General features: G+C 50.5%; 14 non-coding genes across 14 annotated transcripts; all 14 read left to right on the top strand.

Annotated features, from left to right (window-relative positions):
• The first annotated feature begins 1,440 nt into the window (after nucleotides 1-1,440).
• Trnal-uaa (transfer RNA leucine (anticodon UAA)) lies at nucleotides 1,441-1,524 on the top strand. Its single transcript has one exon. It is a non-coding gene; the product is annotated as a tRNA-Leu (tRNA).
• A 1,766-nt stretch (nucleotides 1,525-3,290) lies between these two features.
• Trnal-uaa (transfer RNA leucine (anticodon UAA)) lies at nucleotides 3,291-3,374 on the top strand. The gene has a single exon. It is a non-coding gene; the product is annotated as a tRNA-Leu (tRNA).
• Nucleotides 3,375-5,140: 1,766 nt separating this feature from the next.
• Nucleotides 5,141-5,224, top strand: Trnal-uaa (transfer RNA leucine (anticodon UAA)). Its single transcript has one exon. It is a non-coding gene; the product is annotated as a tRNA-Leu (tRNA).
• Nucleotides 5,225-6,990: 1,766 nt separating this feature from the next.
• On the top strand, nucleotides 6,991-7,074 carry Trnal-uaa (transfer RNA leucine (anticodon UAA)). The gene has a single exon. It is a non-coding gene; the product is annotated as a tRNA-Leu (tRNA).
• Nucleotides 7,075-8,840: 1,766 nt separating this feature from the next.
• Trnal-uaa (transfer RNA leucine (anticodon UAA)) lies at nucleotides 8,841-8,924 on the top strand. Its single transcript has one exon. It is a non-coding gene; the product is annotated as a tRNA-Leu (tRNA).
• A 1,766-nt stretch (nucleotides 8,925-10,690) lies between these two features.
• Trnal-uaa (transfer RNA leucine (anticodon UAA)) lies at nucleotides 10,691-10,774 on the top strand. Its single transcript has one exon. It is a non-coding gene; the product is annotated as a tRNA-Leu (tRNA).
• A 1,766-nt stretch (nucleotides 10,775-12,540) lies between these two features.
• On the top strand, nucleotides 12,541-12,624 carry Trnal-uaa (transfer RNA leucine (anticodon UAA)). The gene has a single exon. It is a non-coding gene; the product is annotated as a tRNA-Leu (tRNA).
• Nucleotides 12,625-14,390: 1,766 nt separating this feature from the next.
• Trnal-uaa (transfer RNA leucine (anticodon UAA)) lies at nucleotides 14,391-14,474 on the top strand. Its single transcript has one exon. It is a non-coding gene; the product is annotated as a tRNA-Leu (tRNA).
• A 1,766-nt stretch (nucleotides 14,475-16,240) lies between these two features.
• Trnal-uaa (transfer RNA leucine (anticodon UAA)) lies at nucleotides 16,241-16,324 on the top strand. Its single transcript has one exon. It is a non-coding gene; the product is annotated as a tRNA-Leu (tRNA).
• A 1,766-nt stretch (nucleotides 16,325-18,090) lies between these two features.
• Nucleotides 18,091-18,174, top strand: Trnal-uaa (transfer RNA leucine (anticodon UAA)). The gene has a single exon. It is a non-coding gene; the product is annotated as a tRNA-Leu (tRNA).
• A 1,766-nt stretch (nucleotides 18,175-19,940) lies between these two features.
• Nucleotides 19,941-20,024, top strand: Trnal-uaa (transfer RNA leucine (anticodon UAA)). The gene has a single exon. It is a non-coding gene; the product is annotated as a tRNA-Leu (tRNA).
• A 1,766-nt stretch (nucleotides 20,025-21,790) lies between these two features.
• On the top strand, nucleotides 21,791-21,874 carry Trnal-uaa (transfer RNA leucine (anticodon UAA)). The gene has a single exon. It is a non-coding gene; the product is annotated as a tRNA-Leu (tRNA).
• A 1,766-nt stretch (nucleotides 21,875-23,640) lies between these two features.
• Nucleotides 23,641-23,724, top strand: Trnal-uaa (transfer RNA leucine (anticodon UAA)). Its single transcript has one exon. It is a non-coding gene; the product is annotated as a tRNA-Leu (tRNA).
• A 1,766-nt stretch (nucleotides 23,725-25,490) lies between these two features.
• On the top strand, nucleotides 25,491-25,574 carry Trnal-uaa (transfer RNA leucine (anticodon UAA)). The gene has a single exon. It is a non-coding gene; the product is annotated as a tRNA-Leu (tRNA).
• The last annotated feature ends 810 nt before the right edge of the window (nucleotides 25,575-26,384 follow it).

Here is a 26,384-nt window from a genome sequence, read left to right as displayed (position 1 = left end):
AGTGGAGTCCTGAAGCGGCCGTATTGCGCGGGCAATAAGCTCACCAAGTTAGAGTGTTATTATGCTAATAACGAGGGGGCTGTGGGTTCGATCCCACCAAGGGCTATTCCATTTTGTTTCCCTAAAAGGCAAATCCCAAGTGATCTGTACAAGGACTAAGGCGTCCGCCCGTCTGGCGACGTTCTCGCCAACTTGTATGCCACGCCAAAGACACGGGTCCATGCCCGATCACCGAAATTCGACAGCGTTGGGCGTGGTTAGTACTCAGGTGGGTGACCAGCTAGGAAGTCCGCGAGCTATTGGTTTCTTCAGTTTTGCCTTTTTCCTTAGTTTTTGAGTCTGCTGCGCGGAAATCCTGCGGTCCAGCACGCTGACACCTCTCTTGCTTCTCGGTACGCACAGGCGCGAACCTGCGGCCACTGTCAAATGAAAGAGTCCGTTGTGTGTTTGTCGATTTGGCGTCTCCCAGTCGTTTCTAGCGCCAGTCCTCTACATATACGGCCATTTGCAAGCGTCAGCTTTCGCGTCAGCCGAGCAAAGTCGAGACAAGTCGACACATGAGGACACACGATGCTGTGAATCGTAATCCGCACTAGCCTTCGCGGAGCGAGACGAGGGGTGGAGGAAAACCATTCGTACCACAACTGTTCGGAAATTCGAAGATCAAGTAGCGTTGAACACACTCTCCTGAGTAAAGGAGACAACTTCCGTGTGGTGTCCGGGTTTCGAACCCGGATCAGCTACTTGGGAAGCAACCACGCTGACCGACACACCACCACTGCCTTCCCCTACAAGCTGTTTGCGCCGTGATGTGTCGCCTTCCCTCCTGGCGCCAGAGGACGAAGGCTATCTCGCTGTAGGCGCTCAACGCCGAGTGGAAGGCGAGCACATCTGAACCCGTTTTCCTGGTGCTGCTAGGGCGATATACTGTGACTAGGCGCAGAACTGACTTCCACTGAAGAAATCCGCCCTTTAATGCACATCAGGGCCAACACGAAATTTCTAATATGAAGTACTCACTGACGATCCAAAGACGTTTCAGTACGTATGCGTCGGTACCGCCGGGGCAGTGCCTAAGTATTGTAAAGTGAAGGTCGACAGTTCGATCCTCACACGAAGTATTTCATTGGCTTCCCACGAGTACGTAATGCACAGCGTGGCTGTTGCTAGGAAACGGCCTTAGATGCCGTTTGCTAATATCTGCTTTCTTTTGCGTCAATGTGGAAATTATCCTATTACTAAATACAGTTGTGCTAGTTACAGTTCAAACTGGATACGACGGAAGAGCGCGGGATGCGTTTCCTACGCCACATCTGACATTGCGCCTTAAATATTGTAAGACTGACATAATTCCGTCCTACCGAAAAAAGAAACAGATTTCGCAGTCAGGTTCTTGAGATAATGCTAGAGACGGAAGTCACTGGGACTGTTGTCTCACACGTCAGATTGGCCGAGCGGTCTAAGGCGCCAGATTTAAGCTCTGGTTCCCGAAAGGGAGCGTGGGTTCGAACCCCACATCTGACAATGCATTTTAATCATTCAGAAACTAACCTACTCCATTCATGTTGTAGAACAAGTAAATTACGCAGAAACACGCCATGGAGGTTTTGCTAGGGAAGACAGTGGCAGCAGTGCTGGCGTCTCACGTCCCATAGGCTGAGCAGTCAAAAAGAAATAGCGGAACATACTTTTCCTGTGTCGAGTTTTAGCTCTTCTCACGGACGTTTCCGTGGTCGTTGTGTTGTGGCTCTGGGCTCGAAGCGACAGGCGAAAATGAGTCAACAGTGACACGTAAGTGTTTCAATGAATGGCAGGGCCTTAATAAAGATAGATGAAACGGCGGTTGGGGTAGTGGAGTCCTGAAGCGGCCGTATTGCGCGGGCAATAAGCTCACCAAATTAGGGTGTTATTATGCTAATAACGAGGGGGCTGTGGGTTCGATCCCACCAAGGGCTATTCCATTTTGTTTCCCTAAAAGGCAAATCCCAAGTGATCTGTACAAGGAATAACGCGTCCGCCCGTCTGGCGACGATCTCGCCAACTTGTATGCCACGCCAAAGACACGGGTCCATGCCCGATCACCGAAATTCGACAGCGTTGGGCGTGGTTAGTACTCAGGTGGGTGACCAGCTAGGAAGTCCGCGAGCTATTGATTTCTTCAGTTTTGCCTTTTTCCTTAGTTTTTGAGTCTGCTGCGCGGAAATCCTGCGGTCCAGCACGCTGACACCTCTCTTGCTTCTCGGTACGCACAGGCGCGAACCTGCGGCCACTGTCAAATGAAAGAGTCCGTTGTGTGTTTGTCGATTTGGCGTCTCCCAGTCGTTTCTAGCGCCAGTCCTCTACATATACGGCCATTTGCAAGCGTCAGCTTTCGCGTCAGCCGAGCAAAGTCGAGACAAGTCGACACATGAGGACACACGATGCTGTGAATCGTAATCCGCACTAGCCTTCGCGGAGCGAGACGAGGGGTGGAGGAAAACCATTCGTACCACAACTGTTCGGAAATTCGAAGATCAAGTAGCGTTGAACACACTCTCCTGAGTAAAGGAGACAACTTCCGTGTGGTGTCCGGGTTTCGAACCCGGATCAGCTACTTGGGAAGCAACCACGCTGACCGACACACCACCACTGCCTTCCCCTACAAGCTGTTTGCGCCGTGATGTGTCGCCTTCCCTCCTGGCGCCAGAGGACGAAGGCTATCTCGCTGTAGGCGCTCAACGCCGAGTGGAAGGCGAGCACATCTGAACCCGTTTTCCTGGTGCTGCTAGGGCGATATACTGTGACTAGGCGCAGAACTGACTTCCACTGAAGAAATCCGCCCTTTAATGCACATCAGGGCCAACACGAAATTTCTAATATGAAGTACTCACTGACGATCCAAAGACGTTTCAGTACGTATGCGTCGGTACCGCCGGGGCAGTGCCTAAGTATTGTAAAGTGAAGGTCGACAGTTCGATCCTCACACGAAGTATTTCATTGGCTTCCCACGAGTACGTAATGCACAGCGTGGCTGTTGCTAGGAAACGGCCTTAGATGCCGTTTGCTAATATCTGCTTTCTTTTGCGTCAATGTGGAAATTATCCTATTACTAAATACAGTTGTGCTAGTTACAGTTCAAACTGGATACGACGGAAGAGCGCGGGATGCGTTTCCTACGCCACATCTGACATTGCGCCTTAAATATTGTAAGACTGACATAATTCCGTCCTACCGAAAAAAGAAACAGATTTCGCAGTCAGGTTCTTGAGATAATGCTAGAGACGGAAGTCACTGGGACTGTTGTCTCACACGTCAGATTGGCCGAGCGGTCTAAGGCGCCAGATTTAAGCTCTGGTTCCCGAAAGGGAGCGTGGGTTCGAACCCCACATCTGACAATGCATTTTAATCATTCAGAAACTAACCTACTCCATTCATGTTGTAGAACAAGTAAATTACGCAGAAACACGCCATGGAGGTTTTGCTAGGGAAGACAGTGGCAGCAGTGCTGGCGTCTCACGTCCCATAGGCTGAGCAGTCAAAAAGAAATAGCGGAACATACTTTTCCTGTGTCGAGTTTTAGCTCTTCTCACGGACGTTTCCGTGGTCGTTGTGTTGTGGCTCTGGGCTCGAAGCGACAGGCGAAAATGAGTCAACAGTGACACGTAAGTGTTTCAATGAATGGCAGGGCCTTAATAAAGATAGATGAAACGGCGGTTGGGGTAGTGGAGTCCTGAAGCGGCCGTATTGCGCGGGCAATAAGCTCACCAAATTAGGGTGTTATTATGCTAATAACGAGGGGGCTGTGGGTTCGATCCCACCAAGGGCTATTCCATTTTGTTTCCCTAAAAGGCAAATCCCAAGTGATCTGTACAAGGAATAACGCGTCCGCCCGTCTGGCGACGATCTCGCCAACTTGTATGCCACGCCAAAGACACGGGTCCATGCCCGATCACCGAAATTCGACAGCGTTGGGCGTGGTTAGTACTCAGGTGGGTGACCAGCTAGGAAGTCCGCGAGCTATTGATTTCTTCAGTTTTGCCTTTTTCCTTAGTTTTTGAGTCTGCTGCGCGGAAATCCTGCGGTCCAGCACGCTGACACCTCTCTTGCTTCTCGGTACGCACAGGGGCGAACCTGCGGCCACTGTCAAATGAAAGAGTCCGTTGTGTGTTTGTCGATTTGGCGTCTCCCAGTCGTTTCTAGCGCCAGTCCTCTACATATACGGCCATTTGCAAGCGTCAGCTTTCGCGTCAGCCGAGCAAAGTCGAGACAAGTCGACACATGAGGACACACGATGCTGTGAATCGTAATCCGCACTAGCCTTCGCGGAGCGAGACGAGGGGTGGAGGAAAACCATTCGTACCACAACTGTTCGGAAATTCGAAGATCAAGTAGCGTTGAACACACTCTCCTGAGTAAAGGAGACAACTTCCGTGTGGTGTCCGGGTTTCGAACCCGGATCAGCTACTTGGGAAGCAACCACGCTGACCGACACACCACCACTGCCTTCCCCTACAAGCTGTTTGCGCCGTGATGTGTCGCCTTCCCTCCTGGCGCCAGAGGACGAAGGCTATCTCGCTGTAGGCGCTCAACGCCGAGTGGAAGGCGAGCACATCTGAACCCGTTTTCCTGGTGCTGCTAGGGCGATATACTGTGACTAGGCGCAGAACTGACTTCCACTGAAGAAATCCGCCCTTTAATGCACATCAGGGCCAACACGAAATTTCTAATATGAAGTACTCACTGACGATCCAAAGACGTTTCAGTACGTATGCGTCGGTACCGCCGGGGCAGTGCCTAAGTATTGTAAAGTGAAGGTCGACAGTTCGATCCTCACACGAAGTATTTCATTGGCTTCCCACGAGTACGTAATGCACAGCGTGGCTGTTGCTAGGAAACGGCCTTAGATGCCGTTTGCTAATATCTGCTTTCTTTTGCGTCAATGTGGAAATTATCCTATTACTAAATACAGTTGTGCTAGTTACAGTTCAAACTGGATACGACGGAAGAGCGCGGGATGCGTTTCCTACGCCACATCTGACATTGCGCCTTAAATATTGTAAGACTGACATAATTCCGTCCTACCGAAAAAAGAAACAGATTTCGCAGTCAGGTTCTTGAGATAATGCTAGAGACGGAAGTCACTGGGACTGTTGTCTCACACGTCAGATTGGCCGAGCGGTCTAAGGCGCCAGATTTAAGCTCTGGTTCCCGAAAGGGAGCGTGGGTTCGAACCCCACATCTGACAATGCATTTTAATTATTCAGAAACTAACCTACTCCATTCATGTTGTAGAACAAGTAAATTACGCAGAAACACGCCATGGAGGTTTTGCTAGGGAAGACAGTGGCAGCAGTGCTGGCGTCTCACGTCCCATAGGCTGAGCAGTCAAAAAGAAATAGCGGAACATACTTTTCCTGTGTCGAGTTTTAGCTCTTCTCACGGACGTTTCCGTGGTCGTTGTGTTGTGGCTCTGGGCTCGAAGCGACAGGCGAAAATGAGTCAACAGTGACACGTAAGTGTTTCAATGAATGGCAGGGCCTTAATAAAGATAGATGAAACGGCGGTTGGGGTAGTGGAGTCCTGAAGCGGCCGTATTGCGCGGGCAATAAGCTCACCAAATTAGGGTGTTATTATGCTAATAACGAGGGGGCTGTGGGTTCGATCCCACCAAGGGCTATTCCATTTTGTTTCCCTAAAAGGCAAATCCCAAGTGATCTGTACAAGGAATAACGCGTCCGCCCGTCTGGCGACGATCTCGCCAACTTGTATGCCACGCCAAAGACACGGGTCCATGCCCGATCACCGAAATTCGACAGCGTTGGGCGTGGTTAGTACTCAGGTGGGTGACCAGCTAGGAAGTCCGCGAGCTATTGATTTCTTCAGTTTTGCCTTTTTCCTTAGTTTTTGAGTCTGCTGCGCGGAAATCCTGCGGTCCAGCACGCTGACACCTCTCTTGCTTCTCGGTACGCACAGGCGCGAACCTGCGGCCACTGTCAAATGAAAGAGTCCGTTGTGTGTTTGTCGATTTGGCGTCTCCCAGTCGTTTCTAGCGCCAGTCCTCTACATATACGGCCATTTGCAAGCGTCAGCTTTCGCGTCAGCCGAGCAAAGTCGAGACAAGTCGACACATGAGGACACACGATGCTGTGAATCGTAATCCGCACTAGCCTTCGCGGAGCGAGACGAGGGGTGGAGGAAAACCATTCGTACCACAACTGTTCGGAAATTCGAAGATCAAGTAGCGTTGAACACACTCTCCTGAGTAAAGGAGACAACTTCCGTGTGGTGTCCGGGTTTCGAACCCGGATCAGCTACTTGGGAAGCAACCACGCTGACCGACACACCACCACTGCCTTCCCCTACAAGCTGTTTGCGCCGTGATGTGTCGCCTTCCCTCCTGGCGCCAGAGGACGAAGGCTATCTCGCTGTAGGCGCTCAACGCCGAGTGGAAGGCGAGCACATCTGAACCCGTTTTCCTGGTGCTGCTAGGGCGATATACTGTGACTAGGCGCAGAACTGACTTCCACTGAAGAAATCCGCCCTTTAATGCACATCAGGGCCAACACGAAATTTCTAATATGAAGTACTCACTGACGATCCAAAGACGTTTCAGTACGTATGCGTCGGTACCGCCGGGGCAGTGCCTAAGTATTGTAAAGTGAAGGTCGACAGTTCGATCCTCACACGAAGTATTTCATTGGCTTCCCACGAGTACGTAATGCACAGCGTGGCTGTTGCTAGGAAACGGCCTTAGATGCCGTTTGCTAATATCTGCTTTCTTTTGCGTCAATGTGGAAATTATCCTATTACTAAATACAGTTGTGCTAGTTACAGTTCAAACTGGATACGACGGAAGAGCGCGGGATGCGTTTCCTACGCCACATCTGACATTGCGCCTTAAATATTGTAAGACTGACATAATTCCGTCCTACCGAAAAAAGAAACAGATTTCGCAGTCAGGTTCTTGAGATAATGCTAGAGACGGAAGTCACTGGGACTGTTGTCTCACACGTCAGATTGGCCGAGCGGTCTAAGGCGCCAGATTTAAGCTCTGGTTCCCGAAAGGGAGCGTGGGTTCGAACCCCACATCTGACAATGCATTTTAATCATTCAGAAACTAACCTACTCCATTCATGTTGTAGAACAAGTAAATTACGCAGAAACACGCCATGGAGGTTTTGCTAGGGAAGACAGTGGCAGCAGTGCTGGCTTCTCACGTCCCATAGGCTGAGCAGTCAAAAAGAAATAGCGGAACATACTTTTCCTGTGTCGAGTTTTAGCTCTTCTCACGGACGTTTCCGTGGTTGTTGTGTTGTGGCTCTGGGCTCGAAGCGACAGGCGAAAATGAGTCAACAGTGACACGTACGTGTTTCAATGAATGGCAGGGCTTTAATAAAGATAGATGAAACGGCGGTTGGGGTAGTGGAGTCCTGAAGCGGCCGTATTGCGCGGGCAATAAGCTCACCAAGTTAGAGTGTTATTATGCTAATAACGAGGGGGCTGTGGGTTCGATCCCACCAAGGGCTATTCCATTTTGTTTCCCTAAAAGGCAAATCCCAAGTGATCTGTACAAGGACTAAGGCGTCCGCCCGTCTGGCGACGTTCTCGCCAACTTGTATGCCACGCCAAAGACACGGGTCCATGCCCGATCACCGAAATTCGACAGCGTTGGGCGTGGTTAGTACTCAGGTGGGTGACCAGCTAGGAAGTCCGCGAGCTATTGGTTTCTTCAGTTTTGCCTTTTTCCTTAGTTTTTGAGTCTGCTGCGCGGAAATCCTGCGGTCCAGCACGCTGACACCTCTCTTGCTTCTCGGTACGCACAGGCGCGAACCTGCGGCCACTGTCAAATGAAAGAGTCCGTTGTGTGTTTGTCGATTTGGCGTCTCCCAGTCGTTTCTAGCGCCAGTCCTCTACATATACGGCCATTTGCAAGCGTCAGCTTTCGCGTCAGCCGAGCAAAGTCGAGACAAGTCGACACATGAGGACACACGATGCTGTGAATCGTAATCCGCACTAGCCTTCGCGGAGCGAGACGAGGGGTGGAGGAAAACCATTCGTACCACAACTGTTCGGAAATTCGAAGATCAAGTAGCGTTGAACACACTCTCCTGAGTAAAGGAGACAACTTCCGTGTGGTGTCCGGGTTTCGAACCCGGATCAGCTACTTGGGAAGCAACCACGCTGACCGACACACCACCACTGCCTTCCCCTACAAGCTGTTTGCGCCGTGATGTGTCGCCTTCCCTCCTGGCGCCAGAGCACGAAGGCTATCTCGCTGTAGGCGCTCAACGCCGAGTGGAAGGCGAGCACATCTGAACCCGTTTTCCTGGTGCTGCTAGGGCGATATACTGTGACTAGGCGCAGAACTGACTTCCACTGAAGAAATCTGCCCTTTAATGCACATCAGGGCCAACACGAAATTTCTAATATGAAGTACTCACTGACGATCCAAAGACGTTTCAGTACGTATGCGTCGGTACCGCCGGGGCAGTGCCTAAGTATTGTAAAGTGAAGGTCGACAGTTCGATCCTCACACGAAGTATTTCATTGGCTTCCCACGAGTACGTAATGCACAGCGTGGCTGTTGCTAGGAAACGGCCTTAGATGCCGTTTGCTAATATCTGCTTTCTTTTGCGTCAATGTGGAAATTATCCTATTACTAAATACAGTTGTGCTAGTTACAGTTCAAACTGGATACGACGGAAGAGCGCGGGATGCGTTTCCTACGCCACATCTGACATTGCGCCTTAAATATTGTAAGACTGACATAATTCCGTCCTACCGAAAAAAGAAACAGATTTCGCAGTCAGGTTCTTGAGATAATGCTAGAGACGGAAGTCACTGGGACTGTTGTCTCACACGTCAGATTGGCCGAGCGGTCTAAGGCGCCAGATTTAAGCTCTGCTTCCCGAAAGGGAGCGTGGGTTCGAACCCCACATCTGACAATGCATTTTAATCATTCAGAAACTAACCTACTCCATTCATGTTGTAGAACAAGTAAATTACGCAGAAACACGCCATGGAGGTTTTGCTAGGGAAGACAGTGGCAGCAGTGCTGGCTTCTCACGTCCCATAGGCTGAGCAGTCAAAAAGAAATAGCGGAACATACTTTTCCTGTGTCGAGTTTTAGCTCTTCTCACGGACGTTTCCGTGGTTGTTGTGTTGTGGCTCTGGGCTCGAAGCGACAGGCGAAAATGAGTCAACAGTGACACGTACGTGTTTCAATGAATGGCAGGGCTTTAATAAAGATAGATGAAACGGCGGTTGGGGTAGTGGAGTCCTGAAGCGGCCGTATTGCGCGGGCAATAAGCTCACCAAATTAGAGTGTTATTATGCTAATAACGAGGGGGCTGTGGGTTCGATCCCACCAAGGGCTATTCCATTTTGTTTCCCTAAAAGGCAAATCCCAAGTGATCTGTACAAGGACTAAGGCGTCCGCCCGTCTGGCGACGTTCTCGCCAACTTGTATGCCACGCCAAAGACACGGGTCCATGCCCGATCACCGAAATTCGACAGCGTTGGGCGTGGTTAGTACTCAGGTGGGTGACCAGCTAGGAAGTCCGCGAGCTATTGGTTTCTTCAGTTTTGCCTTTTTCCTTAGTTTTTGAGTCTGCTGCGCGGAAATCCTGCGGTCCAGCACGCTGACACCTCTCTTGCTTCTCGGTACGCACAGGGGCGAACCTGCGGCCACTGTCAAATGAAAGAGTCCGTTGTGTGTTTGTCGATTTGGCGTCTCCCAGTCGTTTCTAGCGCCAGTCCTCTACATATACGGCCATTTGCAAGCGTCAGCTTTTGCGTCAGCCGAGCAAAGTCGAGACAAGTCGACACATGAGGACACACGATGCTGTGAATCGTAATCCGCACTAGCCTTCGCGGAGCGAGACGAGGGGTGGAGGAAAACCATTCGTACCACAACTGTTCGGAAATTCGAAGATCAAGTAGCGTTGAACACACTCTCCTGAGTAAAGGAGACAACTTCCGTGTGGTGTCCGGGTTTCGAACCTGGATCAGCTACTTGGGAAGCAACCACGCTGACCGACACACCACCACTGCCTTCCCCTACAAGCTGTTTGCGCCGTGATGTGTCGCCTTCCCTCCTGGCGCCAGAGCACGAAGGCTATCTCGCTGTAGGCGCTCAACGCCGAGTGGAAGGCGAGCACATCTGAACCCGTTTTCCTGGTGCTGCTAGGGCGATATACTGTGACTAGGCGCAGAACTGACTTCCACTGAAGAAATCTGCCCTTTAATGCACATCAGGGCCAACACGAAATTTCTAATATGAAGTACTCACTGACGATCCAAAGACGTTTCAGTACGTATGCGTCGGTACCGCCGGGGCAGTGCCTAAGTATTGTAAAGTGAAGGTCGACAGTTCGATCCTCACACGAAGTATTTCATTGGCTTCCCACGAGTACGTAATGCACAGCGTGGCTGTTGCTAGGAAACGGCCTTAGATGCCGTTTGCTAATATCTGCTTTCTTTTGCGTCAATGTGGAAATTATCCTATTACTAAATACAGTTGTGCTAGTTACAGTTCAAACTGGATACGACGGAAGAGCGCGGGATGCGTTTCCTACGCCACATCTGACATTGCGCCTTAAATATTGTAAGACTGACATAATTCCGTCCTACCGAAAAAAGAAACAGATTTCGCAGTCAGGTTCTTGAGATAATGCTAGAGACGGAAGTCACTGGGACTGTTGTCTCACACGTCAGATTGGCCGAGCGGTCTAAGGCGCCAGATTTAAGCTCTGGTTCCCGAAAGGGAGCGTGGGTTCGAACCCCACATCTGACAATGCATTTTAATCATTCAGAAACTAACCTACTCCATTCATGTTGTAGAACAAGTAAATTACGCAGAAACACGCCATGGAGGTATTGCTAGGGAAGACAGTGGCAGCAGTGCTGGCTTCTCACGTCCCATAGGCTGAGCAGTCAAAAAGAAATAGCGGAACATACTTTTCCTGTGTCGAGTTTTAGCTCTTCTCACGGACGTTTCCGTGGTTGTTGTGTTGTGGCTCTGGGCTCGAAGCGACAGGCGAAAATGAGTCAACAGTGACACGTACGTGTTTCAATGAATGGCAGGGCTTTAATAAAGATAGATGAAACGGCGGTTGGGGTAGTGGAGTCCTGAAGCGGCCGTATTGCGCGGGCAATAAGCTCACCAAATTAGAGTGTTATTATGCTAATAACGAGGGGGCTGTGGGTTCGATCCCACCAAGGGCTATTCCATTTTGTTTCCCTAAAAGGCAAATCCCAAGTGATCTGTACAAGGACTAAGGCGTCCGCCCGTCTGGCGACGTTCTCGCCAACTTGTATGCCACGCCAAAGACACGGGTCCATGCCCGATCACCGAAATTCGACAGCGTTGGGCGTGGTTAGTACTCAGGTGGGTGACCAGCTAGGAAGTCCGCGAGCTATTGGTTTCTTCAGTTTTGCCTTTTTCCTTAGTTTTTGAGTCTGCTGCGCGGAAATCCTGCGGTCCAGCACGCTGACACCTCTCTTGCTTCTCGGTACGCACAGGCGCGAACCTGCGGCCACTGTCAAATGAAAGAGTCCGTTGTGTGTTTGTCGATTTGGCGTCTCCCAGTCGTTTCTAGCGCCAGTCCTCTACATATACGGCCATTTGCAAGCGTCAGCTTTCGCGTCAGCCGAGCAAAGTCGAGACAAGTCGACACATGAGGACACACGATGCTGTGAATCGTAATCCGCACTAGCCTTCGCGGAGCGAGACGAGGGGTGGAGGAAAACCATTCGTACCACAACTGTTCGGAAATTCGAAGATCAAGTAGCGTTGAACACACTCTCCTGAGTAAAGGAGACAACTTCCGTGTGGTGTCCGGGTTTCGAACCCGGATCAGCTACTTGGGAAGCAACCACGCTGACCGACACACCACCACTGCCTTCCCCTACAAGCTGTTTGCGCCGTGATGTGTCGCCTTCCCTCCTGGCGCCAGAGGACGAAGGCTATCTCGCTGTAGGCGCTCAACGCCGAGTGGAAGGCGAGCACATCTGAACCCGTTTTCCTGGTGCTGCTAGGGCGATATACTGTGACTAGGCGCAGAACTGACTTCCACTGAAGAAATCTGCCCTTTAATGCACATCAGGGCCAACACGAAATTTCTAATATGAAGTACTCACTGACGATCCAAAGACGTTTCAGTACGTATGCGTCGGTACCGCCGGGGCAGTGCCTAAGTATTGTAAAGTGAAGGTCGACAGTTCGATCCTCACACGAAGTATTTCATTGGCTTCCCACGAGTACGTAATGCACAGCGTGGCTGTTGCTAGGAAACGGCCTTAGATGCCGTTTGCTAATATCTGCTTTCTTTTGCGTCAATGTGGAAATTATCCTATTACTAAATACAGTTGTGCTAGTTACAGTTCAAACTGGATACGACGGAAGAGCGCGGGATGCGTTTCCTACGCCACATCTGACATTGCGCCTTAAATATTGTAAGACTGACATAATTCCGTCCTACCGAAAAAAGAAACAGATTTCGCAGTCAGGTTCTTGAGATAATGCTAGAGACGGAAGTCACTGGGACTGTTGTCTCACACGTCAGATTGGCCGAGCGGTCTAAGGCGCCAGATTTAAGCTCTGCTTCCCGAAAGGGAGCGTGGGTTCGAACCCCACATCTGACAATGCATTTTAATCATTCAGAAACTAACCTACTCCATTCATGTTGTAGAACAAGTAAATTACGCAGAAACACGCCATGGAGGTTTTGCTAGGGAAGACAGTGGCAGCAGTGCTGGCTTCTCACGTCCCATAGGCTGAGCAGTCAAAAAGAAATAGCGGAACATACTTTTCCTGTGTCGAGTTTTAGCTCTTCTCACGGACGTTTCCGTGGTTGTTGTGTTGTGGCTCTGGGCTCGAAGCGACAGGCGAAAATGAGTCAACAGTGACACGTACGTGTTTCAATGAATGGCAGGGCTTTAATAAAGATAGATGAAACGGCGGTTGGGGTAGTGGAGTCCTGAAGCGGCCGTATTGCGCGGGCAATAAGCTCACCAAATTAGAGTGTTATTATGCTAATAACGAGGGGGCTGTGGGTTCGATCCCACCAAGGGCTATTCCATTTTGTTTCCCTAAAAGGCAAATCCCAAGTGATCTGTACAAGGACTAAGGCGTCCGCCCGTCTGGCGACGTTCTCGCCAACTTGTATGCCACGCCAAAGACACGGGTCCATGCCCGATCACCGAAATTCGACAGCGTTGGGCGTGGTTAGTACTCAGGTGGGTGACCAGCTAGGAAGTCCGCGAGCTATTGGTTTCTTCAGTTTTGCCTTTTTCCTTAGTTTTTGAGTCTGCTGCGCGGAAATCCTGCGGTCCAGCACGCTGACACCTCTCTTGCTTCTCGGTACGCACAGGGGCGAACCTGCGGCCACTGTCAAATGAAAGAGTCCGTTGTGTGTTTGTCGATTTGGCGTCTCCCAGTCGTTTCTAGCGCCAGTCCTCTACATATACGGCCATTTGCAAGCGTCAGCTTCCGCGTCAGCCGAGCAAAGTCGAGACAAGTCGACACATGAGGACACACGATGCTGTGAATCGTAATCCGCACTAGCCTTCGCGGAGCGAGACGAGGGGTGGAGGAAAACCATTCGTACCACAACTGTTCGGAAATTCGAAGATCAAGTAGCGTTGAACACACTCTCCTGAGTAAAGGAGACAACTTCCGTGTGGTGTCCGGGTTTCGAACCTGGATCAGCTACTTGGGAAGCAACCACGCTGACCGACACACCACCACTGCCTTCCCCTACAAGCTGTTTGCGCCGTGATGTGTCGCCTTCCCTCCTGGCGCCAGAGCACGAAGGCTATCTCGCTGTAGGCGCTCAACGCCGAGTGGAAGGCGAGCACATCTGAACCCGTTTTCCTGGTGCTGCTAGGGCGATATACTGTGACTAGGCGCAGAACTGACTTCCACTGAAGAAATCTGCCCTTTAATGCACATCAGGGCCAACACGAAATTTCTAATATGAAGTACTCACTGACGATCCAAAGACGTTTCAGTACGTATGCGTCGGTACCGCCGGGGCAGTGCCTAAGTATTGTAAAGTGAAGGTCGACAGTTCGATCCTCACACGAAGTATTTCATTGGCTTCCCACGAGTACGTAATGCACAGCGTGGCTGTTGCTAGGAAACGGCCTTAGATGCCGTTTGCTAATATCTGCTTTCTTTTGCGTCAATGTGGAAATTATCCTATTACTAAATACAGTTGTGCTAGTTACAGTTCAAACTGGATACGACGGAAGAGCGCGGGATGCGTTTCCTACGCCACATCTGACATTGCGCCTTAAATATTGTAAGACTGACATAATTCCGTCCTACCGAAAAAAGAAACAGATTTCGCAGTCAGGTTCTTGAGATAATGCTAGAGACGGAAGTCACTGGGACTGTTGTCTCACACGTCAGATTGGCCGAGCGGTCTAAGGCGCCAGATTTAAGCTCTGGTTCCCGAAAGGGAGCGTGGGTTCGAACCCCACATCTGACAATGCATTTTAATCATTCAGAAACTAACCTACTCCATTCATGTTGTAGAACAAGTAAATTACGCAGAAACACGCCATGGAGGTTTTGCTAGGGAAGACAGTGGCAGCAGTGCTGGCTTCTCACGTCCCATAGGCTGAGCAGTCAAAAAGAAATAGCGGAACATACTTTTCCTGTGTCGAGTTTTAGCTCTTCTCACGGACGTTTCCGTGGTTGTTGTGTTGTGGCTCTGGGCTCGAAGCGACAGGCGAAAATGAGTCAACAGTGACACGTACGTGTTTCAATGAATGGCAGGGCTTTAATAAAGATAGATGAAACGGCGGTTGGGGTAGTGGAGTCCTGAAGCGGCCGTATTGCGCGGGCAATAAGCTCACCAAATTAGAGTGTTATTATGCTAATAACGAGGGGGCTGTGGGTTCGATCCCACCAAGGGCTATTCCATTTTGTTTCCCTAAAAGGCAAATCCCAAGTGATCTGTACAAGGACTAAGGCGTCCGCCCGTCTGGCGACGTTCTCGCCAACTTGTATGCCACGCCAAAGACACGGGTCCATGCCCGATCACCGAAATTCGACAGCGTTGGGCGTGGTTAGTACTCAGGTGGGTGACCAGCTAGGAAGTCCGCGAGCTATTGGTTTCTTCAGTTTTGCCTTTTTCCTTAGTTTTTGAGTCTGCTGCGCGGAAATCCTGCGGTCCAGCACGCTGACACCTCTCTTGCTTCTCGGTACGCACAGGCGCGAACCTGCGGCCACTGTCAAATGAAAGAGTCCGTTGTGTGTTTGTCGATTTGGCGTCTCCCAGTCGTTTCTAGCGCCAGTCCTCTACATATACGGCCATTTGCAAGCGTCAGCTTTCGCGTCAGCCGAGCAAAGTCGAGACAAGTCGACACATGAGGACACACGATGCTGTGAATCGTAATCCGCACTAGCCTTCGCGGAGCGAGACGAGGGGTGGAGGAAAACCATTCGTACCACAACTGTTCGGAAATTCGAAGATCAAGTAGCGTTGAACACACTCTCCTGAGTAAAGGAGACAACTTCCGTGTGGTGTCCGGGTTTCGAACCCGGATCAGCTACTTGGGAAGCAACCACGCTGACCGACACACCACCACTGCCTTCCCCTACAAGCTGTTTGCGCCGTGATGTGTCGCCTTCCCTCCTGGCGCCAGAGGACGAAGGCTATCTCGCTGTAGGCGCTCAACGCCGAGTGGAAGGCGAGCACATCTGAACCCGTTTTCCTGGTGCTGCTAGGGCGATATACTGTGACTAGGCGCAGAACTGACTTCCACTGAAGAAATCTGCCCTTTAATGCACATCAGGGCCAACACGAAATTTCTAATATGAAGTACTCACTGACGATCCAAAGACGTTTCAGTACGTATGCGTCGGTACCGCCGGGGCAGTGCCTAAGTATTGTAAAGTGAAGGTCGACAGTTCGATCCTCACACGAAGTATTTCATTGGCTTCCCACGAGTACGTAATGCACAGCGTGGCTGTTGCTAGGAAACGGCCTTAGATGCCGTTTGCTAATATCTGCTTTCTTTTGCGTCAATGTGGAAATTATCCTATTACTAAATACAGTTGTGCTAGTTACAGTTCAAACTGGATACGACGGAAGAGCGCGGGATGCGTTTCCTACGCCACATCTGACATTGCGCCTTAAATATTGTAAGACTGACATAATTCCGTCCTACCGAAAAAAGAAACAGATTTCGCAGTCAGGTTCTTGAGATAATGCTAGAGACGGAAGTCACTGGGACTGTTGTCTCACACGTCAGATTGGCCGAGCGGTCTAAGGCGCCAGATTTAAGCTCTGGTTCCCGAAAGGGAGCGTGGGTTCGAACCCCACATCTGACAATGCATTTTAATCATTCAGAAACTAACCTACTCCATTCATGTTGTAGAACAAGTAAATTACGCAGAAACACGCCATGGAGGTTTTGCTAGGGAAGACAGTGGCAGCAGTGCTGGCTTCTCACGTCCCATAGGCTGAGCAGTCAAAAAGAAATAGCGGAACATACTTTTCCTGTGTCGAGTTTTAGCTCTTCTCACGGACGTTTCCGTGGTTGTTGTGTTGTGGCTCTGGGCTCGAAGCGACAGGCGAAAATGAGTCAACAGTGACACGTACGTGTTTCAATGAATGGCAGGGCTTTAATAAAGATAGATGAAACGGCGGTTGGGGTAGTGGAGTCCTGAAGCGGCCGTATTGCGCGGGCAATAAGCTCACCAAATTAGAGTGTTATTATGCTAATAACGAGGGGGCTGTGGGTTCGATCCCACCAAGGGCTATTCCATTTTGTTTCCCTAAAAGGCAAATCCCAAGTGATCTGTACAAGGACTAAGGCGTCCGCCCGTCTGGCGACGTTCTCGCCAACTTGTATGCCACGCCAAAGACACGGGTCCATGCCCGATCACCGAAATTCGACAGCGTTGGGCGTGGTTAGTACTCAGGTGGGTGACCAGCTAGGAAGTCCGCGAGCTATTGGTTTCTTCAGTTTTGCCTTTTTCCTTAGTTTTTGAGTCTGCTGCGCGGAAATCCTGCGGTCCAGCACGCTGACACCTCTCTTGCTTCTCGGTACGCACAGGCGCGAACCTGCGGCCACTGTCAAATGAAAGAGTCCGTTGTGTGTTTGTCGATTTGGCGTCTCCCAGTCGTTTCTAGCGCCAGTCCTCTACATATACGGCCATTTGCAAGCGTCAGCTTTCGCGTCAGCCGAGCAAAGTCGAGACAAGTCGACACATGAGGACACACGATGCTGTGAATCGTAATCCGCACTAGCCTTCGCGGAGCGAGACGAGGGGTGGAGGAAAACCATTCGTACCACAACTGTTCGGAAATTCGAAGATCAAGTAGCGTTGAACACACTCTCCTGAGTAAAGGAGACAACTTCCGTGTGGTGTCCGGGTTTCGAACCCGGATCAGCTACTTGGGAAGCAACCACGCTGACCGACACACCACCACTGCCTTCCCCTACAAGCTGTTTGCGCCGTGATGTGTCGCCTTCCCTCCTGGCGCCAGAGGACGAAGGCTATCTCGCTGTAGGCGCTCAACGCCGAGTGGAAGGCGAGCACATCTGAACCCGTTTTCCTGGTGCTGCTAGGGCGATATACTGTGACTAGGCGCAGAACTGACTTCCACTGAAGAAATCTGCCCTTTAATGCACATCAGGGCCAACACGAAATTTCTAATATGAAGTACTCACTGACGATCCAAAGACGTTTCAGTACGTATGCGTCGGTACCGCCGGGGCAGTGCCTAAGTATTGTAAAGTGAAGGTCGACAGTTCGATCCTCACACGAAGTATTTCATTGGCTTCCCACGAGTACGTAATGCACAGCGTGGCTGTTGCTAGGAAACGGCCTTAGATGCCGTTTGCTAATATCTGCTTTCTTTTGCGTCAATGTGGAAATTATCCTATTACTAAATACAGTTGTGCTAGTTACAGTTCAAACTGGATACGACGGAAGAGCGCGGGATGCGTTTCCTACGCCACATCTGACATTGCGCCTTAAATATTGTAAGACTGACATAATTCCGTCCTACCGAAAAAAGAAACAGATTTCGCAGTCAGGTTCTTGAGATAATGCTAGAGACGGAAGTCACTGGGGCTGTTGTCTCACACGTCAGATTGGCCGAGCGGTCTAAGGCGCCAGATTTAAGCTCTGGTTCCCGAAAGGGAGCGTGGGTTCGAACCCCACATCTGACAATGCATTTTAATCATTCAGAAACTAACCTACTCCATTCATGTTGTAGAACAAGTAAATTACGCAGAAACACGCCATGGAGGTTTTGCTAGGGAAGACAGTGGCAGCAGTGCTGGCTTCTCACGTCCCATAGGCTGAGCAGTCAAAAAGAAATAGCGGAACATACTTTTCCTGTGTCGAGTTTTAGCTCTTCTCACGGACGTTTCCGTGGTTGTTGTGTTGTGGCTCTGGGCTCGAAGCGACAGGCGAAAATGAGTCAACAGTGACACGTACGTGTTTCAATGAATGGCAGGGCTTTAATAAAGATAGATGAAACGGCGGTTGGGGTAGTGGAGTCCTGAAGCGGCCGTATTGCGCGGGCAATAAGCTCACCAAATTAGAGTGTTATTATGCTAATAACGAGGGGGCTGTGGGTTCGATCCCACCAAGGGCTATTCCATTTTGTTTCCCTAAAAGGCAAATCCCAAGTGATCTGTACAAGGACTAAGGCGTCCGCCCGTCTGGCGACGTTCTCGCCAACTTGTATGCCACGCCAAAGACACGGGTCCATGCCCGATCACCGAAATTCGACAGCGTTGGGCGTGGTTAGTACTCAGGTGGGTGACCAGCTAGGAAGTCCGCGAGCTATTGGTTTCTTCAGTTTTGCCTTTTTCCTTAGTTTTTGAGTCTGCTGCGCGGAAATCCTGCGGTCCAGCACGCTGACACCTCTCTTGCTTCTCGGTACGCACAGGGGCGAACCTGCGGCCACTGTCAAATGAAAGAGTCCGTTGTGTGTTTGTCGATTTGGCGTCTCCCAGTCGTTTCTAGCGCCAGTCCTCTACATATACGGCCATTTGCAAGCGTCAGCTTTCGCGTCAGCCGAGCAAAGTCGAGACAAGTCGACACATGAGGACACACGATGCTGTGAATCGTAATCCGCACTAGCCTTCGCGGAGCGAGACGAGGGGTGGAGGAAAACCATTCGTACCACAACTGTTCGGAAATTCGAAGATCAAGTAGCGTTGAACACACTCTCCTGAGTAAAGGAGACAACTTCCGTGTGGTGTCCGGGTTTCGAACCCGGATCAGCTACTTGGGAAGCAACCACGCTGACCGACACACCACCACTGCCTTCCCCTACAAGCTGTTTGCGCCGTGATGTGTCGCCTTCCCTCCTGGCGCCAGAGGACGAAGGCTATCTCGCTGTAGGCGCTCAACGCCGAGTGGAAGGCGAGCACATCTGAACCCGTTTTCCTGGTGCTGCTAGGGCGATATACTGTGACTAGGCGCAGAACTGACTTCCACTGAAGAAATCTGCCCTTTAATGCACATCAGGGCCAACACGAAATTTCTAATATGAAGTACTCACTGACGATCCAAAGACGTTTCAGTACGTATGCGTCGGTACCGCCGGGGCAGTGCCTAAGTATTGTAAAGTGAAGGTCGACAGTTCGATCCTCACACGAAGTATTTCATTGGCTTCCCACGAGTACGTAATGCACAGCGTGGCTGTTGCTAGGAAACGGCCTTAGATGCCGTTTGCTAATATCTGCTTTCTTTTGCGTCAATGTGGAAATTATCCTATTACTAAATACAGTTGTGCTAGTTACAGTTCAAACTGGATACGACGGAAGAGCGCGGGATGCGTTTCCTACGCCACATCTGACATTGCGCCTTAAATATTGTAAGACTGACATAATTCCGTCCTACCGAAAAAAGAAACAGATTTCGCAGTCAGGTTCTTGAGATAATGCTAGAGACGGAAGTCACTGGGGCTGTTGTCTCACACGTCAGATTGGCCGAGCGGTCTAAGGCGCCAGATTTAAGCTCTGGTTCCCGAAAGGGAGCGTGGGTTCGAACCCCACATCTGACAATGCATTTTAATCATTCAGAAACTAACCTACTCCATTCATGTTGTAGAACAAGTAAATTACGCAGAAACACGCCATGGAGGTTTTGCTAGGGAAGACAGTGGCAGCAGTGCTGGCTTCTCACGTCCCATAGGCTGAGCAGTCAAAAAGAAATAGCGGAACATACTTTTCCTGTGTCGAGTTTTAGCTCTTCTCACGGACGTTTCCGTGGTTGTTGTGTTGTGGCTCTGGGCTCGAAGCGACAGGCGAAAATGAGTCAACAGTGACACGTACGTGTTTCAATGAATGGCAGGGCTTTAATAAAGATAGATGAAACGGCGGTTGGGGTAGTGGAGTCCTGAAGCGGCCGTATTGCGCGGGCAATAAGCTCACCAAATTAGAGTGTTATTATGCTAATAACGAGGGGGCTGTGGGTTCGATCCCACCAAGGGCTATTCCATTTTGTTTCCCTAAAAGGCAAATCCCAAGTGATCTGTACAAGGACTAAGGCGTCCGCCCGTCTGGCGACGTTCTCGCCAACTTGTATGCCACGCCAAAGACACGGGTCCATGCCCGATCACCGAAATTCGACAGCGTTGGGCGTGGTTAGTACTCAGGTGGGTGACCAGCTAGGAAGTCCGCGAGCTATTGGTTTCTTCAGTTTTGCCTTTTTCCTTAGTTTTTGAGTCTGCTGCGCGGAAATCCTGCGGTCCAGCACGCTGACACCTCTCTTGCTTCTCGGTACGCACAGGGGCGAACCTGCGGCCACTGTCAAATGAAAGAGTCCGTTGTGTGTTTGTCGATTTGGCGTCTCCCAGTCGTTTCTAGCGCCAGTCCTCTACATATACGGCCATTTGCAAGCGTCAGCTTTCGCGTCAGCCGAGCAAAGTCGAGACAAGTCGACACATGAGGACACACGATGCTGTGAATCGTAATCCGCACTAGCCTTCGCGGAGCGAGACGAGGGGTGGAGGAAAACCATTCGTACCACAACTGTTCGGAAATTCGAAGATCAAGTAGCGTTGAACACACTCTCCTGAGTAAAGGAGACAACTTCCGTGTGGTGTCCGGGTTTCGAACCCGGATCAGCTACTTGGGAAGCAACCACGCTGACCGACACACCACCACTGCCTTCCCCTACAAGCTGTTTGCGCCGTGATGTGTCGCCTTCCCTCCTGGCGCCAGAGGACGAAGGCTATCTCGCTGTAGGCGCTCAACGCCGAGTGGAAGGCGAGCACATCTGAACCCGTTTTCCTGGTGCTGCTAGGGCGATATACTGTGACTAGGCGCAGAACTGACTTCCACTGAAGAAATCTGCCCTTTAATGCACATCAGGGCCAACACGAAATTTCTAATATGAAGTACTCACTGACGATCCAAAGACGTTTCAGTACGTATGCGTCGGTACCGCCGGGGCAGTGCCTAAGTATTGTAAAGTGAAGGTCGACAGTTCGATCCTCACACGAAGTATTTCATTGGCTTCCCACGAGTACGTAATGCACAGCGTGGCTGTTGCTAGGAAACGGCCTTAGATGCCGTTTGCTAATATCTGCTTTCTTTTGCGTCAATGTGGAAATTATCCTATTACTAAATACAGTTGTGCTAGTTACAGTTCAAACTGGATACGACGGAAGAGCGCGGGATGCGTTTCCTACGCCACATCTGACATTGCGCCTTAAATATTGTAAGACTGACATAATTCCGTCCTACCGAAAAAAGAAACAGATTTCGCAGTCAGGTTCTTGAGATAATGCTAGAGACGGAAGTCACTGGGACTGTTGTCTCACACGTCAGATTGGCCGAGCGGTCTAAGGCGCCAGATTTAAGCTCTGGTTCCCGAAAGGGAGCGTGGGTTCGAACCCCACATCTGACAATGCATTTTAATCATTCAGAAACTAACCTACTCCATTCATGTTGTAGAACAAGTAAATTACGCAGAAACACGCCATGGAGGTTTTGCTAGGGAAGACAGTGGCAGCAGTGCTGGCGTCTCACGTCCCATAGGCTGAGCAGTCAAAAAGAAATAGCGGAACATACTTTTCCTGTGTCGAGTTTTAGCTCTTCTCACGGACGTTTCCGTGGTCGTTGTGCTGTGGCTCTGGGCTCGAAGCGACAGGCGAAAATGAGTCAACAGTGACACGTAAGTGTTTCAATGAATGGCAGGGCCTTAATAAAGATAGATGAAACGGCGGTTGGGGTAGTGGAGTCCTGAAGCGGCCGTATTGCGCGGGCAATAAGCTCACCAAATTAGAGTGTTATTATGCTAATAACGAGGGGGCTGTGGGTTCGATCCCACCAAGGGCTATTCCATTTTGTTTCCCTAAAAGGCAAATCCCAAGTGATCTGTACAAGGAATAACGCGTCCGCCCGTCTGGCGACGATCTCGCCAACTTGTATGCCACGCCAAAGACACGGGTCCATGCCCGATCACCGAAATTCGACAGCGTTGGGCGTGGTTAGTACTCAGGTGGGTGACCACCTAGGAAGTCCGCGAGCTATTGGTTTCTTCAGTTTTGCCTTTTTCCTTAGTTTTTGAGTCTGCTGCGCGGAAATCCTGCGGTCCAGCACGCTGACACCTCTCTTGCTTCTCGGTACGCACAGGGGCGAACCTGCGGCCACTGTCAAATGAAAGAGTCCGTTGTGTGTTTGTCGATTTGGCGTCTCCCAGTCGTTTCTAGCGCCAGTCCTCTACATATACGGCCATTTGCAAGCGTCAGCTTTCGCGTCAGCCGAGCAAAGTCGAGACAAGTCGACACATGAGGACACACGATGCTGTGAATCGTAATCCGCACTAGCCTTCGCGGAGCGAGACGAGGGGTGGAGGAAAACCATTCGTACCACAACTGTTCGGAAATTCGAAGATCAAGTAGCGTTGAACACACTCTCCTGAGTAAAGGAGACAACTTCCGTGTGGTGTCCGGGTTTCGAACCCGGATCAGCTACTTGGGAAGCAACCACGCTGACCGACACACCACCACTGCCTTCCCCTACAAGCTGTTTGCGCCGTGATGTGTCGCCTTCCCTCCTGGCGCCAGAGGACGAAGGCTATCTCGCTGTAGGCGCTCAACGCCGAGTGGAAGGCGAGCACATCTGAACCCGTTTTCCTGGTGCTGCTAGGGCGATATACTGTGACTAGGCGCAGAACTGACTTCCACTGAAGAAATCTGCCCTTTAATGCACATCAGGGCCAACACGAAATTTCTAATATGAAGTACTCACTGACGATCCAAAGACGTTTCAGTACGTATGCGTCGGTACCGCCGGGGCAGTGCCTAAGTATTGTAAAGTGAAGGTCGACAGTTCGATCCTCACACGAAGTATTTCATTGGCTTCCCACGAGTACGTAATGCACAGCGTGGCTGTTGCTAGGAAACGGCCTTAGATGCCGTTTGCTAATATCTGCTTTCTTTTGCGTCAATGTGGAAATTATCCTATTACTAAATACAGTTGTGCTAGTTACAGTTCAAACTGGATACGACGGAAGAGCGCGGGATGCGTTTCCTACGCCACATCTGACATTGCGCCTTAAATATTGTAAGACTGACATAATTCCGTCCTACCGAAAAAAGAAACAGATTTCGCAGTCAGGTTCTTGAGATAATGCTAGAGACGGAAGTCACTGGGACTGTTGTCTCACACGTCAGATTGGCCGAGCGGTCTAAGGCGCCAGATTTAAGCTCTGGTTCCCGAAAGGGAGCGTGGGTTCGAACCCCACATCTGACAATGCATTTTAATCATTCAGAAACTAACCTACTCCATTCATGTTGTAGAACAAGTAAATTACGCAGAAACACGCCATGGAGGTTTTGCTAGGGAAGACAGTGGCAGCAGTGCTGGCGTCTCACGTCCCATAGGCTGAGCAGTCAAAAAGAAATAGCGGAACATACTTTTCCTGTGTCGAGTTTTAGCTCTTCTCACGGACGTTTCCGTGGTCGTTGTGCTGTGGCTCTGGGCTCGAAGCGACAGGCGAAAATGAGTCAACAGTGACACGTAAGTGTTTCAATGAATGGCAGGGCCTTAATAAAGATAGATGAAACGGCGGTTGGGGTAGTGGAGTCCTGAAGCGGCCGTATTGCGCGGGCAATAAGCTCACCAAATTAGAGTGTTATTATGCTAATAACGAGGGGGCTGTGGGTTCGATCCCACCAAGGGCTATTCCATTTTGTTTCCCTAAAAGGCAAATCCCAAGTGATCTGTACAAGGAATAACGCGTCCGCCCGTCTGGCGACGATCTCGCCAACTTGTATGCCACGCCAAAGACACGGGTCCATGCCCGATCACCGAAATTCGACAGCGTTGGGCGTGGTTAGTACTCAGGTGGGTGACCACCTAGGAAGTCCGCGAGCTATTGGTTTCTTCAGTTTTGCCTTTTTCCTTAGTTTTTGAGTCTGCTGCGCGGAAATCCTGCGGTCCAGCACGCTGACACCTCTCTTGCTTCTCGGTACGCACAGGGGCGAACCTGCGGCCACTGTCAAATGAAAGAGTCCGTTGTGTGTTTGTCGATTTGGCGTCTCCCAGTCGTTTCTAGCGCCAGTCCTCTACATATACGGCCATTTGCAAGCGTCAGCTTTCGCGTCAGCCGAGCAAAGTCGAGACAAGTCGACACATGAGGACACACGATGCTGTGAATCGTAATCCGCACTAGCCTTCGCGGAGCGAGACGAGGGGTGGAGGAAAACCATTCGTACCACAACTGTTCGGAAATTCGAAGATCAAGTAGCGTTGAACACACTCTCCTGAGTAAAGGAGACAACTTCCGTGTGGTGTCCGGGTTTCGAACCCGGATCAGCTACTTGGGAAGCAACCACGCTGACCGACACACCACCACTGCCTTCCCCTACAAGCTGTTTGCGCCGTGATGTGTCGCCTTCCCTCCTGGCGCCAGAGGACGAAGGCTATCTTGCTGTAGGCGCTCAACGCCGAGTGGAAGGCGAGCACATCTGAACCCGTTTTCCTGGTGCTGCTAGGGCGATATACTGTGACTAGGCGCAGAACTGACTTCCACTGAAGAAATCTGCCCTTTAATGCACATCAGGGCCAACACGAAATTTCTAATATGAAGTACTCACTGACGATCCAAAGACGTTTCAGTACGTATGCGTCGGTACCGCCGGGGCAGTGCCTAAGTATTGTAAAGTGAAGGTCGACAGTTCCATCCTCACACGAAGTATTTCATTGGCTTCCCACGAGTACGTAATGCACAGCGTGGCTGTTGCTAGGAAACGGCCTTAGATGCCGTTTGCTAATATCTGCTTTCTTTTGCGTCAATGTGGAAATTATCCTATTACTAAATACAGTTGTGCTAGTTACAGTTCAAACTGGATACGACGGAAGAGCGCAGGATGCGTTTCCTACGCCACATCTGACATTGCGCCTTAAATATTGTAAGACTGACATAATTCCGTCCTACCGAAAAAAGAAACAGATTTCGCAGTCAGGTTCTTGAGATAATGCTAGAGACGGAAGTCACTGGGACTGTTGTCTCACACGTCAGATTGGCCGAGCGGTCTAAGGCGCCAGATTTAAGCTCTGGTTCCCGAAAGGGAGCGTGGGTTCGAACCCCACATCTGACAATGCATTTTAATCATTCAGAAACTAACCTACTCCATTCATGTTGTAGAACAAGTAAATTACGCAGAAACACGCCATGGAGGTTTTGCTAGGGAAGACAGTGGCAGCAGTGCTGGCGTCTCACGTCCCATAGGCTGAGCAGTCAAAAAGAAATAGCGGAACATACTTTTCCTGTGTCGAGTTTTAGCTCTTCTCACGGACGTTTCCGTGGTCGTTGTGCTGTGGCTCTGGGCTCGAAGCGACAGGCGAAAATGAGTCAACAGTGACACGTACGTGTTTCAATGAATGGCAGGGCTTTAATAAAGATAGATGAAACGGCGGTTGGGGTAGTGGAGTCCTGAAGCGGCCGTATTGCGCGGGCAATAAGCTCACCAAATTAGAGTGTTATTATGCTAATAACGAGGGGGCTGTGGGTTCGATCCCACCAAGGGCTATTCCATTTTGTTTCCCTAAAAGGCAAATCCCAAGTGATCTGTACAAGGACTAAGGCGTCCGCCCGTCTGGCGACGTTCTCGCCAACTTGTATGCCACGCCAAAGACACGGGTCCATGCCCGATCACCGAAATTCGACAGCGTTGGGCGTGGTTAGTACTCAGGTGGGTGACCAGCTAGGAAGTCCGCGAGCTATTGGTTTCTTCAGTTTTGCCTTTTTCCTTAGTTTTTGAGTCTGCTGCGCGGAAATCCTGCGGTCCAGCACGCTGACACCTCTCTTGCTTCTCGGTACGCACAGGGGCGAACCTGCGGCCACTGTCAAATGAAAGAGTCCGTTGTGTGTTTGTCGATTTGGCGTCTCCCAGTCGTTTCTAGCGCCA

The sequence above is a fragment of the Schistocerca gregaria genome, chromosome 7 (genome assembly GCF_023897955.1).
Source record: "Schistocerca gregaria isolate iqSchGreg1 chromosome 7, iqSchGreg1.2, whole genome shotgun sequence".
Taxonomy (NCBI): Eukaryota; Metazoa; Arthropoda; class Insecta; order Orthoptera; family Acrididae; genus Schistocerca; species Schistocerca gregaria.
Note: the sequence above shows the minus strand (reverse complement) of the source record. Positions and strands in the feature narration are given on the sequence as shown.